The following is a 14,358-nucleotide window of genomic DNA, read 5'->3' on the forward strand; positions in this document are numbered from 1 at the left end:
AGCAATATGAGATGTGACAGCAGAAATGACATCGCATAGGAGCTCTGAGGAAAACAATGTAAACAAAGTGCTTTGAGATGCAACACTGAAAGGCTTCATGTAAATAAAAGACTAACCTGCTAAATGACAGAGCTGTTTAGGAGAAAAACAACATTGGGGAACATGGCACACCACTGATGAGAAATACAACTGAGATAACATCAGGGAAATGGGAAAATACTTGAAGCTATTAGCAGTAACAAACAGCGCTGCTGTTAAGAAGAAAACATCAGGTTTACATCCGATACATTTACAGAACTTTTTCACGAATTCAATAATGTTATCAAAAAATTTGCAAATCGTTAGTATTATTGATTTTTTTCTAGGATTGTTCTCTGAATGTTCACAAGATACACACAGATCTTGAGAAGTGAAAAAGCAGTTATTTGAACAGCAAAACAGTAAAGTACAGTACGTGCCTTTAGCACTTAGCCATTTGCCAAAGTAATCTAAACTTTTGGATGATATTCTTGAAACCTTGGTCAGAACTTCTTGACAATGCATTCTGACCAAAGTTTTTTTTTCTTTGGACAAAGGTTGTTTTATATTTACAATTCAATATTCATTGTTACCTATCAAAAGCTACTCTCGATGCTGAGTTTCAAACGCTATGGGAGAACATCTTTGTTCGACTGGTTGTGAATCACGTGTGTCAAACACGGCAACATTTTAGGCTTTAAATAACCTCGGCAGCTGATATGGCAAATTTCACCTGCAGGTTATAAATATGCGTGGTGCGAACGCGTCTTCAGGTTCCTTTGTCTTTAAGGACTCCCTGTCAGAGGTACCTGGAAGAACTGGACAGACATGAGTTCTGTTTTGAGTGTTTGGGGGTTGATCATGCTACCCTGGGATTGGAGGGAGAGTGCTAACTCTGTGATGTGTTTGGGGACAGTTTTTCATCCCCGTCCAGAGCTGGGGAACCTCCATGTCTGGCCCCTGAAGGGCACAAGATGTTAACGACAGACGCTTCCCTCACAGGTTGGGGTGCGGTCTTAAATGACCGTCCAGCCCAAGGGATCTGGAGAGGTCATCTTCTCGATTGGCACATTAATTGCCTCGAAATGATGGCTGTATTTCTGGCCCTGAAATACTTCCTCCAGCAGTTACGAGGCTACCATGTCCTTGTGTGAGTGGACAACACTTCAGTAGTCTCGTACATAAATCACCAGGGTGGGCTGCGGTCGCGCCACCTCAACAAATTGGCCCAGCAGATCCTCACCTGGGCAGAGGGCAAATTCCTGTCCCTCAGAGCAATTCACATCCCGGGGCAAATTAATGTGGGAGCAGAGGGAGTTGCTGTCCAGACAAGCTGTGACAAATGGGGAATGGAAACTCTACCCCGAGATAGTCAGACAAATCTGGGAAAGATTTTAAGAAGCAGAAGTGGACCTCTTTGCTACACAGGAAACAGCACAAGCCGGTCAGGAGAGATCTTTGTCTCAGGCACAAGGGACAGTATTTCATCCCCGTCCAGAGCTGTGGAACCTCCATGTCTGGCCCCTGAAGGGCACCAGCTGAGAGGTTCTGGGCTTTTGCCCGATGTAATAGAGAATATTTTAAACCCCAGGGCTCCCTCCACTAGATGAAGCAAGGCGGCTGATGCCTTCTTCTAAACGGACTGTTCCGTCACGCGCCTTAGCAATAGTGCTCGAGGGTCTGGTTAGCGCCTCTTTTTGAATCTATGGAGTCAGCACCTATCAGGCTTCTGACCTTTAAAAGGTTTTTTCTAATGGCAATCACCTCTCCTAAGAGCTATTATCCTCACCCAAGTTATCTGCCGAAAGTTCAGTTCTCCACCGTGCATCCGGTTGTTCTTGAGGCCTTCTGTCCTCGGCCGTTCACGATGTTGGAGCAGGAAAGACACACCTACTGTGTCCAGTGTGTGCTCTTCAGAATTACATCCACCGCACTAGCCAGTGGCGTAAATCGGAGCAGCTTTTTCATATGTTATGGGAGTCGCATCAAAGTGGGTGGATGCCGCCAGGCAAACAATGTCACAGTGGGTAAGGGATGCTAAGGGGGTTATATCTTCTATGACCTTAGCAAGAGTTGTCCACTTGCAGCAAGTGTGTGATGCGGCTGGCTGGTCCTCTCCGCACACATTTGTCAGATTTTATAGTCGGGGTGTCCATGTTACTCCAGGCTCACACGTCCTGGAGTCTACATCTCAGAATTACGTCTGATGCCTCCTCTTGGCTTGTGCCAACACACAACATTGGGGGTCCAGACACTTTGCATTGCAGCAGCGTTGGTATTCTCGTTCCCATAGCGTTTGAAACGCAGCATAGAGAGTAGCTTTTGATAGGGAACGTCTTGGGTTACTTGGCTGTAACCCTGTTCCCTGAAAAAGCGGGAACGAGATGCTTCACCTCAATGCAGCACTGTAGGCGTGCCGGACGACCTTTCAGACAAAGTTGGAACCTGAAGACGTATTTATAACCTGCAGGTGCTAGTGTAATTAGCCAAATCACCTGCCGAGGTTATTTAAAGCCAAAAATGTTGGCATGTTTGACACACGTGCTTCACAACCGGTCGAAAAAAGACGTTCTCCCATAGCGTTTCCCCCGATTTTTTAGGGAACAGGGTTAAAGCCAAGTAACCCGAGACGTTTCTCACTTCCTTACCTTTACAATTGTAACTGTGTAACAAATTCTTTGTTTCTCTGCAAGCCTTAAGGTATTTGTTAGTGTAAGAGTGTAATTGCTGATTATTGAGTTTACAAGGTCTCATAAGATGTAATTTTATTTATGTAAAATGTACACAAAAAGCACAAGAGAGGTACAAATTATAAATTTGAATCTTTAATTTTCCATTTTGTTAATTTCATTTTAACCCCTAAACCATAGAAACGGGAAGAAAGAGACTGTATGCATAAACCACATAAAATGATCATTGAGTGCAACAAAATCTGCAAAGGAAAAACTGCTTGGCTGGTTTTTACCTTTATTTTTTATGTTCCACAGGCTCTTTGAAGAGGCACTATGTATCTTTTTTTACACATATGACCATCTCTCTTTAATTAAATGAAGTGAAACAGCCTTGTGTAGCAGGTTCATGGATTCCTTTATGTCAGCGAGTTTCCGAAGGCAGCCATCTGAATTTCAAATGATAAATGTAAATATAAATCCGACTCTTAGTGTAGCAATTACATTAAATCCCACATTATGGAAATAAAGACAAAACCAACAAAACATAATTTAATTTTCTGCATTTACTTTCTCATAGGAGTACAGAAAGAGGAACGGTGCATTTAATTTAGTCATATCTATGTGCTTAGTCTTCACTGAAAACTCAATTAAGGCAACTATAAGTGAAATATTTATATTCTACCAATCCTCTAAAATGTTTGCGTGAAATATCAATGTGCAATTAAATGGTGCTTCTATATAGATGCAAATAACAGAATGTAGTGGATGTAAATGAATCAATCTCGGTTTGTAATGATGAAACTTTTAAAAGTAAAAAGGAGTCAGGGAAAAGCAATAAAAACACAATTAGGATCATTGCAAATACCAGAATGAACAACAAAACAATGGGGTCTCTTCATTGAGTCTGGTTTACACGACATTAAAATACATATAGATTTTACCCTACAGGAATGCCAAACCTGTGCAAAAGAATAATTATTCCAATGGACATTGGAAGGGTTATAAACATGAAGATCTTGGCTGGTCCAATCTTTATCATCAAATTGTTCCTATTTGTCTTATTGATCAGTATCCGTGCGGTGGAATTAAAATGATTTAAGTGTTTGCTGTTGAGGGTGACATTGTGGCTCCCTGAAAACAAATTTCAAGCACTTTCTTCTCAGTTTTTTAAATGTATAACATCTCTGTTAATCTCTGTGTTTATATTGTATTTATTATTTTATTTAAAAAAGTAAATGCACTATTTATTACATTTTTAATAGTCCATATAATAGTCCTTATAATACAATAGGGTTATTCAACAAGTTTGTCAAATAGAAAAATCTTCACAGTGCCTGATAGACACTGTAGTCTTACTATAAATACAAAGAGTGTGTGAATTAACATTATGTTTTCACTGTAAGCTAAATATAATTGTTACAGAATCAGGTGCATATCACAACTGATTCACATTTACTTATATATACCTGTAATTTATATTTTTTGAAACAGTTAACCTGGCAACCATACATGGGTAACTGCAATTTTCAAATAACTGGATTTGGCTCATCGGACACCAGTTGAAAAAGCCTAGCGTGCAGAAAGCAACAGGAAACATTTTCAGCAGAAACTTTCTCTACGTGACTTCTAATGGTTTTTCCCATTTGGTGAAGTTGCGCCTGTACATCTTAACAGACAATTTACAAGGTCCAGTATTGCTCTGCGCAAAGATGTGGGTTTGTCCAAAACTGCTACTTCACGCTGTTCCAAAGCTTCATTTGACATTTACCGTACACAGATTCATTTCCGCATTGTTGGATGTAAGGGAGCACAAAGCACAGATGTGCTCCACAGGGCTCTGTTTATCCCAACAGTCAGCGTTTTTCCTAAATACCTCACATATGTGCACCTCCAGCTTGGATCCCATCTATGTTGACAGCTGAGAAAGGGATTGCTGACCATTAATTGTGCCCAAAGAACAGTCAACTCACAGTCATCCAGGTGTATATAAAGCAGAATCTAAGAGAGGGGTGGGGCTTTGTAGGGTGGTAAAAATGACGCAGATGGAGAGAGATAGATGCTTCAGCTGAGACATTTAGCATGAGCCAGAGGGAATTAGAAACTCACAGAAGCATAAAATTATTTCATCCTGCTGCATTTAGAAATACTTCTAACCTCGGATATAAGTCCCGCAACACCACTGCCTTCAATCCATATACATTTATCTCAATCTTGGCTATCTGACAGCTTGTTTCAGAAGATAAGTTTGTTTTGCCTCAGAGTGGAGTAAACCTTATCAAGTGTCATTTGACTCCATGTTGTTGGCATATGCTGTAGATGGGAAGTGCATGCTAATGATTGCCTCTAGTGTGTCAATTAGGCTTGGATATTAACAGCCACTAAGGGACACAACAATCATTGTTATTACATGACAAATGTGAAATATTCGCTTTAGCAATTTATGCTAATGCATTTAGCGACATCCAGCAGTAAGGTTGCGAATTGCAACCAATGGCTCGCTCCAACCCTACCTCCCCCTCTTTTTCGTAGCTCTACAGTGGATGACACAGGACTAAGATGTTGTCATGTTTTCACTTCTTTGCCGATGGAGATAGCGTACTTATGAAACTTGCTTTGTAGAGCAGTTTGTCCGTTTAAGGCTACTGGAGAAACAACATGATGAATTCCATGTAAGGGGATCGGCAGTGTATGTAGATTAAAATAGCTCATTCTAAGGTAATAAAAACATTACGCTTCATTATTTAAGCTCTTTATACATCTATGAATTTCTCTGCGATGAAAAACATCAGTTACATTTTAAAATGGAACTGGCAGCAGACTCCTCAAAGGAGAGGAGTTAACGGATGCTCCGCCCAATCCATCTAACATACGTCATTTAGGATGGATAGTCACTACAGGATGGAAGTACATTTTAACGGAAGATAATGAGGGCACACACATTTTTAAAAGAAAACGACTGTAACAAAAGTGCAATAGAAGGGAAGGAAGGACGCGACACCGGAGAGAGAGCATGGCGTGACAAACCAAAACAATGCTCTTTCTCCAGACAAAACACATGGGACTGACATGATCCTGCCACAAGACTCGAAAACCAAGACAAGGAGAGGTAGACTGCCGGCCATAAAACATAAACACAAACTTAACGTGTTCGGCACCGATCCTCTCTCGTCAACAGTCCTGTCGGTCGTCCTTTTAAGCTCAGGATCTCCTCCGTAAAATATGCGGTACCGGAGCGCGCACAGCTGATTGCAATTATCACTCAGCTCTCGCCTCGCCTTCCTCACCACAACGACCTACATTGATAAACTATTTACAATAAACTCTGCAACATTTCATGAAAAATATGTATTAGTACTATTATTTCATTACTACTTTAATTCACAAAATACGATTTTGAAAATACAATAAGGTAAGATTACAACTGGTCACAGCAGGATGTAACCATACATAAAAAAAAATGTATGCACAAGTGGACTGTCTCCTCTCTTGTGATGTATCTGCTTTAACAAAGAACATGTTGTCTTTGAAAAAATTTAATTAAAAAAAAGTCACCAGGCAAAGAAAATAAAGAAAAGTCATTTGAATTAAATTCCATTGTTAAGAACAGTAAAAACAATCAAACAAAAACAGTAACCGAGCCAATTTTTATGGTGTGCAGAGATGAATGCTTCATGATCAGTGAGACTGATGAGATTGAAGATTTCTGAAAATAAGAATATCCCAGCATCTAATCTCCAGTTTAAATCTATAAAACAACAGTGGGTGTGGGAAAATTTAATTTGAATACGTCAATAAAGGATTTCAGACAAATAACTGAGATGCGGTTACAAACCCTGGAGAAATTTTAATTAAAATATCCCTTCTGGATTTCATCAGGTTGGATATTGACGTTGCCACTCAAGGGATACATCATAATTGAATATTTTACACAACAGAGCTGATGTGCATCATTGATATCATGTATACCTCAAGGGGCTTAGTGGACTGGAGAGTAAATCAGGGGGAATCATCCTTTACTGTGCTTATACGATTCCAATAGTTTATTTCAAGCTGATAGATGCTGTCCTTGAGAAAGTGTAGAAAAGTGGTCACTTGGATGTATTGACAATGTGTCTAGAGACTTACCCAATGCTCTAAATACTAATGACATACAGAAGTACAGCGAGTCTCAGTGGCCTTACTTCACTTTTTGATGCTTATTTAATTAACCAACATGTATTGAAACATTCCAGAACAATTAATTGACTGCTTCAGAAAAACAATTTACAAACTTAATGATATTTTAAAGAGAAAATACCAACGAATAAAATATATGTTAAAACTTAAATAACAAATTTCGGACACGGCTGTTGTTTGGAAAATCATTTGAACACTGAATAAATTATTTATTTAAATATTGTATATTCACTTACTGTATGAATTTTATGAAAAAGTTGTAAATAAATTGTTTATATAAAGCATATGGTAATATCTTTCCAAACACACATGTGATGCTTTTTGGATGAATTGCTGTGCACTGTGCCTGTTTGTGAGATCAATTAAGTAAATGCACTCTTTGAAGAATATGTCAAATTCCAATTTGCACAGTCCAAATTATACCGTGAGTAATTGCAAGTTCCCTATCAGAAGCTACCCTCAATGCTGCGTCTTAAACACTATGGAAGAACATTCTTTGTTTGACCGGTTGTGAAGCAAGTGTGTCAAACATGCCACGAATTGGCTTTAAATAACCTCGGCAGGTAACGTGGCATATTACCCCCGCACTTACAGGTTATAAATACATGTGACGCGGACACGTCTTGAGGTTTCTTTGTCTTCAAGGACTGTTTTGTGTTTGTGTGGTGTTGTTACATTATTGTACCACTAGGTGGCACTCAATCTACTTAAGTTGCATAGAGAGGCAGATAGAAGAGAGAAGAAGAAGTTCTAGATATGCTGAGCTGGTGCATGTGCCTTATCCTGAATGCGTTAGCCATTAATAAAGTTACCGAAAGGAATCTACAGTCTCCAGCTTCTTGTCTGCATTGAGACATAACAAAATTGGCGACGAGGACATTGTTTTTGAAAGATTTTCTGAGGATGGCTTCAGTAAGTGCTCCATTTCCCAATCCTTTTTTGCCTTGTCCCGGTGAGTCTACTATACCGCTAGTCACATGGCTAAAGATGTTACGGAACTACGTGCTAGTCATCAATGCTACTGGGGATTTATGGTCATAAGCAGAAAACAGGGTTTGCTTCTCTACTGCTTCGGAACCGAAGGTCAGAGATTGTTTCATACACGACCTAATACAGGTGATGATCTGGCTGATGCAATTACTGCTTTGGAACAGCACTTCGTTCCGAAAAGAAATGTGGTTGTGGAAAGACATGCTTTCAGGAAACGCATACAGAGGACAGATGAACAGGTAGTGCAAAACATTGCTGCATTGAGGGATTTGGCGACTACTTGTGAATTTACTGACAATCTTGACGATATGCTGCGTGATCAGCCTGTTGAAAATATGGTTAACCCTCACATTCGTAAAAGATTATTAGTGGGATCTTAATTGACACTGGAGACTGCAATTACAATTGCTACACAGCTAAAGACTGCTGATGCTGAGGCGAAATCTCTGGCTACAAGTAACCTCGCTCCAGTAAAAGCTGTACATGCTAAGCCTGCTTTCCAAAGACAGCGTCCAAAGGCCAAACTTAAGCACGTACCTCATCAAAACCATCTGCTTCTGCTCCGTCAGCTCGAATATGCTTTCGCTGTGGCTCTGCTGGACATCTTGCTAAACACACAGAACGTACTCGGTTACTTACGTAACCTCGGTTCCCTGAGATACGGGAACGAGTACTGCGTAGCAGGACGCTATGGGGAAAACTCCTTTTTCTCCGATGACTGAAGCAATTCAAAAGCGCAGTGAAAACTGCACGGTGATTGGTTGGAAAAAAGCAGAGCTTTGAACCAATCGTAGCGGAGCTGCCGGACCAATGGCGATGGCACCCGCCAAAATGGGCGGGGCTTATGGCTATATAAGCGGACACATCGCCGTAGGGTCTTCAGGTTACTTCGACTGAAGCGACGACACAGCAGCTCGTAGCACGGCAAGGAACGCAGTACTCGTTCCCGTATCTCAGGGAACCGAGGTTACGTAAGTAACCGAGTACGTTCCCTATCGATACTTCACTCGTACTGCGTAGCAGGACGCTATGGGGAACAAGTATAATCACGCCGTGCTACAGATGGAACGAAAAACATAAATGGTCTCGGAGCCTGGGCTCGGAGACGGAGTAAAGCAGGGAAACCCTGAAAGCGGTAGAGGCCAAGCTAGAAGGTGGCCTAGACCGGTTATCGTCCCAGAGTAATTAAGTGCTGGCGTGGCCATAGCCATGGCTCAGCGACCTAATTCAAGCAGAAAGGACCCGGGCCTGAAGGGCCGGAACGTCCAGGTTATAAAACCTTGTAAAAGTGGACGGCGAAGCCCAGCAGGCCGCCGCACAGATATCTTTTATAGAGACACCGCTATACCATGCCCAGGAAGAGGCAACGCCTCTAGTGGAATGGGCTCTAATTCCCGTGGGGCATTGAAGGCCCAAGGAAGAGTAAGCCAGCGATATAGCCTCAACTATCCACTTCGATAGTCTATGTTTCGAGACCGAGGACCCTTTGGTGCGGTCACCGAAGCACACAAAGAGCTGTTCCGACCGTCTGAATGGGGCGGAGCGCTCAAAGTATATTCTTAACGCTCTGACTGGGCAGAGCAGACTAAGCTCTGGATCCCGCTCTGAGGAGGGGAGAGCAGAGAGCGAAATAACCTGTGCTCTGAACGGAGTAGAGAGCACCTTAGGTACATAGCCATGTCTTGGTTTGAGAACGACTCTGGCGTCGCTAGGCCCAAATTCCAGACAGGATGAGCTCACACAGAGAGCCTGTAAGTCACTCACACGCTTCACCGATGCTAAAGCGAGAAGCAGAGCGGTCTTGAGCGTCAAAGGACGGAGGTCCGCAGATAGCAGCGGCTCAAAGGGAGGACCCTTTAGAGCCCTCAGGACCGTGGGCAGATCCCAAGAGGGAACTGTAAGAGGGCGAGGGGGGTGTAGCCGCCTGGAGCCCTTCAGGAAACGAACGACAAGATCGTTCTTGCCCACTCCTTGTCCTCCGATGTGGGTATGTGAGGCTGAAATAGCCGCCACATAGACCTTGAGTGTGGAAGGGGCACGGCCGTTATCCAACAACTCTTGTAAAAATGACAGTATCAGTGATACGTCACAGGACACTGGGTCAGCGCCGCGTGTTGTACACCAGGAGGCGAAGACAGACCATTTGAGGGCGTAGAGGCGTCTAGTAGACGGAGCTCTAGCTTGTGATATGGTGTTCAGTACGCTCTCTGGGAGGTCCGTAGGCTCCCGTCGAGAGGCCAAAGGTGCAGAGCCCACAGCTCTGGCTGGGGGTGCCATATCGTGTTCCCTGCCTGAGAGAGGAGGTCCCGCCTCAGGGGAATGGGCCACGGGGCTGCTATTAGCAGCTGGGAGAGATCTGCGACCCAAGGCTGGTTCGTCCACAGAGGGGCTACCAAAAGCACTCGGTGAGCTTGATCCCTGATTCTCCTGATCGTCTGCTGCAAGAGCGCGATCGGGGGAAAAGCATAGAGGAGCCGGTTGGGCCAAGCGTGGGCCAAGGCGTCCTTGCCCTTCGAGAAGTACGTCGGGCAGTGAGTATTGTCTTCTGAGGCGAAAAGGTCGACTTCTGCCTTGCCGAAGAGTTTCCAGATTTGTTGAACCGACATGGGGTGGAGCGTCCATTCGTCTGAAGGAACATTGCTCCGAGATAGCATATCTGCTCCCCGGTTCAGTTTGCCTGGAAGGTGAGTTGCCCTCAGTGAGCGCAGATTGGACTGGGCCCATTCCAAGAGGTGAGAAACTAGGGAAAAAAGGCGTCTTGAGGAGAGGCCTCCCTGGTGATTTATGTAAGATACTACTGTCATGCTGTCTGATCGGACTAAGACGTGACGATCTTTTAGCACCGGTAGGAAGTAGCGGAGGGCCAACCATACTGCCTGCATTTCCAGGTAGTTGATATGGAGGCTTCCTTCCTGGTTCGACCAGAGGCCGAAGGCCGGGTCGCCATCGCACAGAGCCCCCCAACCCGTGTTGGAGGCGTCTGTCGTGACCACTTTCCGACTGGATGTGGAGCCCATGGGCACACCCTGCTCTAGCCAAAGGGGATCTTTCCACGAGGCTAGGGCGGTTACGCAGGCTTGATTCACCACAACACGCAGTCGACCAAGACGCCAAGCGTGTGGAGGAACTCTGGGCTTCAGCCAGTACTGGAGGGGGCGCATCCGGAGGATGCCCAGACTCAGTACCTGAGATGCAGAGGCCATCAGACCTAGCATTTTCTGAAAAACCCTGAGGGGGCGTGAAACCCCGGGTGTGAATGAGGCCGCGAGCCGTCGAATGACCAGAGCTCGGTCTGGAGAAATTCTGGCGGTCATGCGTTTTGAGTCGAAGACTGTTCCCAGGAACAAAATGTTTTGGCTGGGTGACAGTGCGCTCTTGGCAAGATTGATCCTGAGTCCCAGGCACTCCAGGTGGCTGAGGAGGAGGGATCTGTGAGACTTTAGCTCGTCCTCCGACTGGGCTAGAACAAGCCAGTCGTCGAGGTAATTCAGAATGCGGATTCCCTTCTGTCTGAGAGGGGAAAGAGCCGCGTCCATGCACTTCGTGAAAGTGCGGGGAGCTAGAGAAAGTCCGAATGGAAGGACCGTGTATTGATAAGCAATTCCCTCGTAGGCGAATCTCAAGAATCGTCTGTGACGAGGGGCTATCTGAATGTGGAAGTAAGCATCTTCCAGGTCCAGGGAGAAGAACCAGTCCTCTGGGCGTATTTGCGAGAGGATCTGCTTCATCGTGAGCATCCTGAAGCGCCGTTTCATAAGGGCGTGATTCAGATGCCTGAGATCGAGGATGGGGCGGAAGCCGCCGTCCTTCTTTGGTACTAGAAAGTACCGGCTGTAGAAGCCTGACTCGATTTGGTCTGGGGGAACCATTTCTATGGCTCTTTTTCCCAGTAAATTCCTCAACTCCGTGCGCAGAACGTGAGAATTTGAGTCCTGCACTCGGGTGGGGACGACCCCGCGAAAGCGCGGGGGTCGACGAGCAAACTGGAGTGAATATCCTTGGGATATTATTTCCAGAACCCAGTCTGATACCCCGGGGATGGCTCTCCAGGCCTTGGCCCGGGTGGCAAGGGTTTGGGTGTAGAGAGGAGATACGCCGCCTTTTGGGGGCTTGACTCCCAGGAACAATGGAAGAGGAAGTTTGCTCTTTTTTTGACAAAGTTTGTGTTTTATTAAACATTTCGCAGAATGTGGTGTGGGCGTTAGAAAAGGCCCCGCACTTACAACATTGCATTTTAACAAAACATTTTTGCCGGCACCCGGAACTGAACGGGGTGACCTGGCAGACATGAGAGCAGTCTTTGAAGGAGGGCCGGCTGGAGCGGGCCCTGTAGCCTTCCTCTTCCTCGCATAGGGCTCAGGATGGGGCCTGAGGCGCAGGGTCCAGCGTGATCTTTGGCCGGGGACCTTGTCGCTGAGGATGCGGGAAGCGCCGTCCAGATCGGGAGCGCTGACGGTTGTCAGCTCCCGAAGCCTTCTGAGCAGCAGGGGTTCTTACCGGCTGTTGCGTCGAGGCTGGCTTAGGATGGCTCGCCACCGGCCGAGATCCGGGTCTTTTAGGCAGAAAGTGCCTCATGGCTTGCGAAGACTTCTGCGCTGCCGTGAAGCGTTCTGCGAAACCCTCCACCGCCGGTCCGAAGAGGCCGTTCGTGGAAATAGGAGCATCCAGGAAGGGGACCTTATCCGCATCCTTGATCTCCGTGAGCGTCAGCCATAGATGACGCTCAAGCACCACCAAGCTGGCCATGGATCTGCCTATCGCCTGGGCCGTGGCCTTGGTGGCGCGTAGAGCAAGATCCGTCGCGCTCCGTAGCTCTCTGAAGAGCGCAGGGTCAGGGTCGGACTCATCCATGCCTTGGAGGAGCTTGGCCTGATAGACCTGGAGCACAGCCATGGAGTGAAGCGCTGAAGCCGCCTGGCCTGAGGACGAGTATGCGCGTCCAGCGAGGGCCGAGGTGGTCCTGCACGGCTTGGAAGGATGAGACGCTTTAGCCCTCCATCCGATGGCGGCGGGCGGACACAGATGTGCGGCCACAGACTCATCGAGGGGGGGTAGCTTCTCGTATCCTTTTTCCTCTGCGCCGTCCACGGAGGTGAGCGCAGAGGAGGAAGAAGGTCGAAGACGGGCCGAGTAGGGGGCGCGCCATGACTTCGTGAGTTCGCCGTGAACTTCTGGAAAGAACGGTGAGTTACGTTGACGAGGAGCCTGACGGCGCCCCGGCAAAAACCACTCGTCCAAGCGGCTGCGAGAGGGTTTCTCTGGGGGTGACCACTCCAAACCCAGCTCGTTGACAGCCTTCGTGAGGACCCGGAAGAGCTCGGAGTCCGCACTGGGGGCGTGTCCGCCGGGTTCTGGAGACGGCGAGGGGGCGGGGTCATCCAGCGAGCCCGCTAACTCCTCCCCGTCTGAAGCCGCTAACGACATGGCGTCGTCATCCTCCGGTTCGTTTCCACCGAACGAGATCATGTCACAGGCGGCCGCCAGTGGACGCTGATCTGTTCGGGTGAAACAAACCGGGGAAACATCTCTCTGCGGGGAAAGCGAGGCACGGCGTGCCGGCGTGAGCTCGCGTTTCCCCGAGCGCTTAGCTCCTCTACCCCGCTGCTTCTGTCGCACAGAGTCCTGTGCGAGCAGCGGCGGCGGGGATCGAGGGGAGGAGTCACTCTCTGAAAAGAAAGCTATCCGCGAGCGCAGAGAGGAGAGACTCATACTCTCGCAGTGAGAGCATTCCGTCTCTTTTAGCGCGTTCTCTGCGTGGGAGAGACCCAGACATGAAACGCACTCGTCGTGACCGTCGACAGCGTGCAGGAAAACCCCACACGAGCGACAGGGACGACGCGGCATTGTAGCGCAGTGAAAACTGCACGTAAATGCCGCAGGAAATTTGCTCTAAACGCTCTCTGAAAAGAAAGCGTGAAAATTGCTCTTTAGATTCGCCGGATAGCGGCAGGGAAAAGACCGGCTGGATCGCTAAGCCGCTCACACGCGAAGACGCCAACAGAAGCCGCCGGAGCGAAGCCGCTGATGAATCCGCTGGAGCGAAGGCGCTGAGCCGAAGGTCGAATCCGCTGCAGGTGCTCTCTCGACGGCGAAGCAGTCAGTCTCGGGAAGCGAAGACGAGTCGTCGCTGAAGGAGAAGAGATCTGAAGACCCTACGGCGATGTGTCCGCTTATATAGCCATAAGCCCCGCCCATTTTGGCGGGTGCCATCGCCATTGGTCCGGCAGCTCCGCTACGATTGGTTCAAAGCTCTGCTTTTTTCCAACCAATCACCGTGCAGTTTTCACTGCGCTTTTGAATTGCTTCAGTCATCGGAGAAAAAGGAGTTTTCCCCATAGCGTCCTGCTACGCAGTACGAGTGAAGTATCGATAGGGAACTGCCCGGCTGCATCTGCTTAATGTAAGAATTGCAATAAGATTGGACATTTTGCATGAGTCTGCCATTCTGCTCCTACTCATTCAGTTCATTCAGTTGAATTGCCAGATGTCTGTATTCTCCATC

Source organism: Barbatula barbatula (genome assembly GCF_947034865.1).
Source record: "Barbatula barbatula genome assembly, chromosome: 1".
In the NCBI taxonomy this organism is placed as follows: Eukaryota; Metazoa; Chordata; class Actinopteri; order Cypriniformes; family Nemacheilidae; genus Barbatula; species Barbatula barbatula.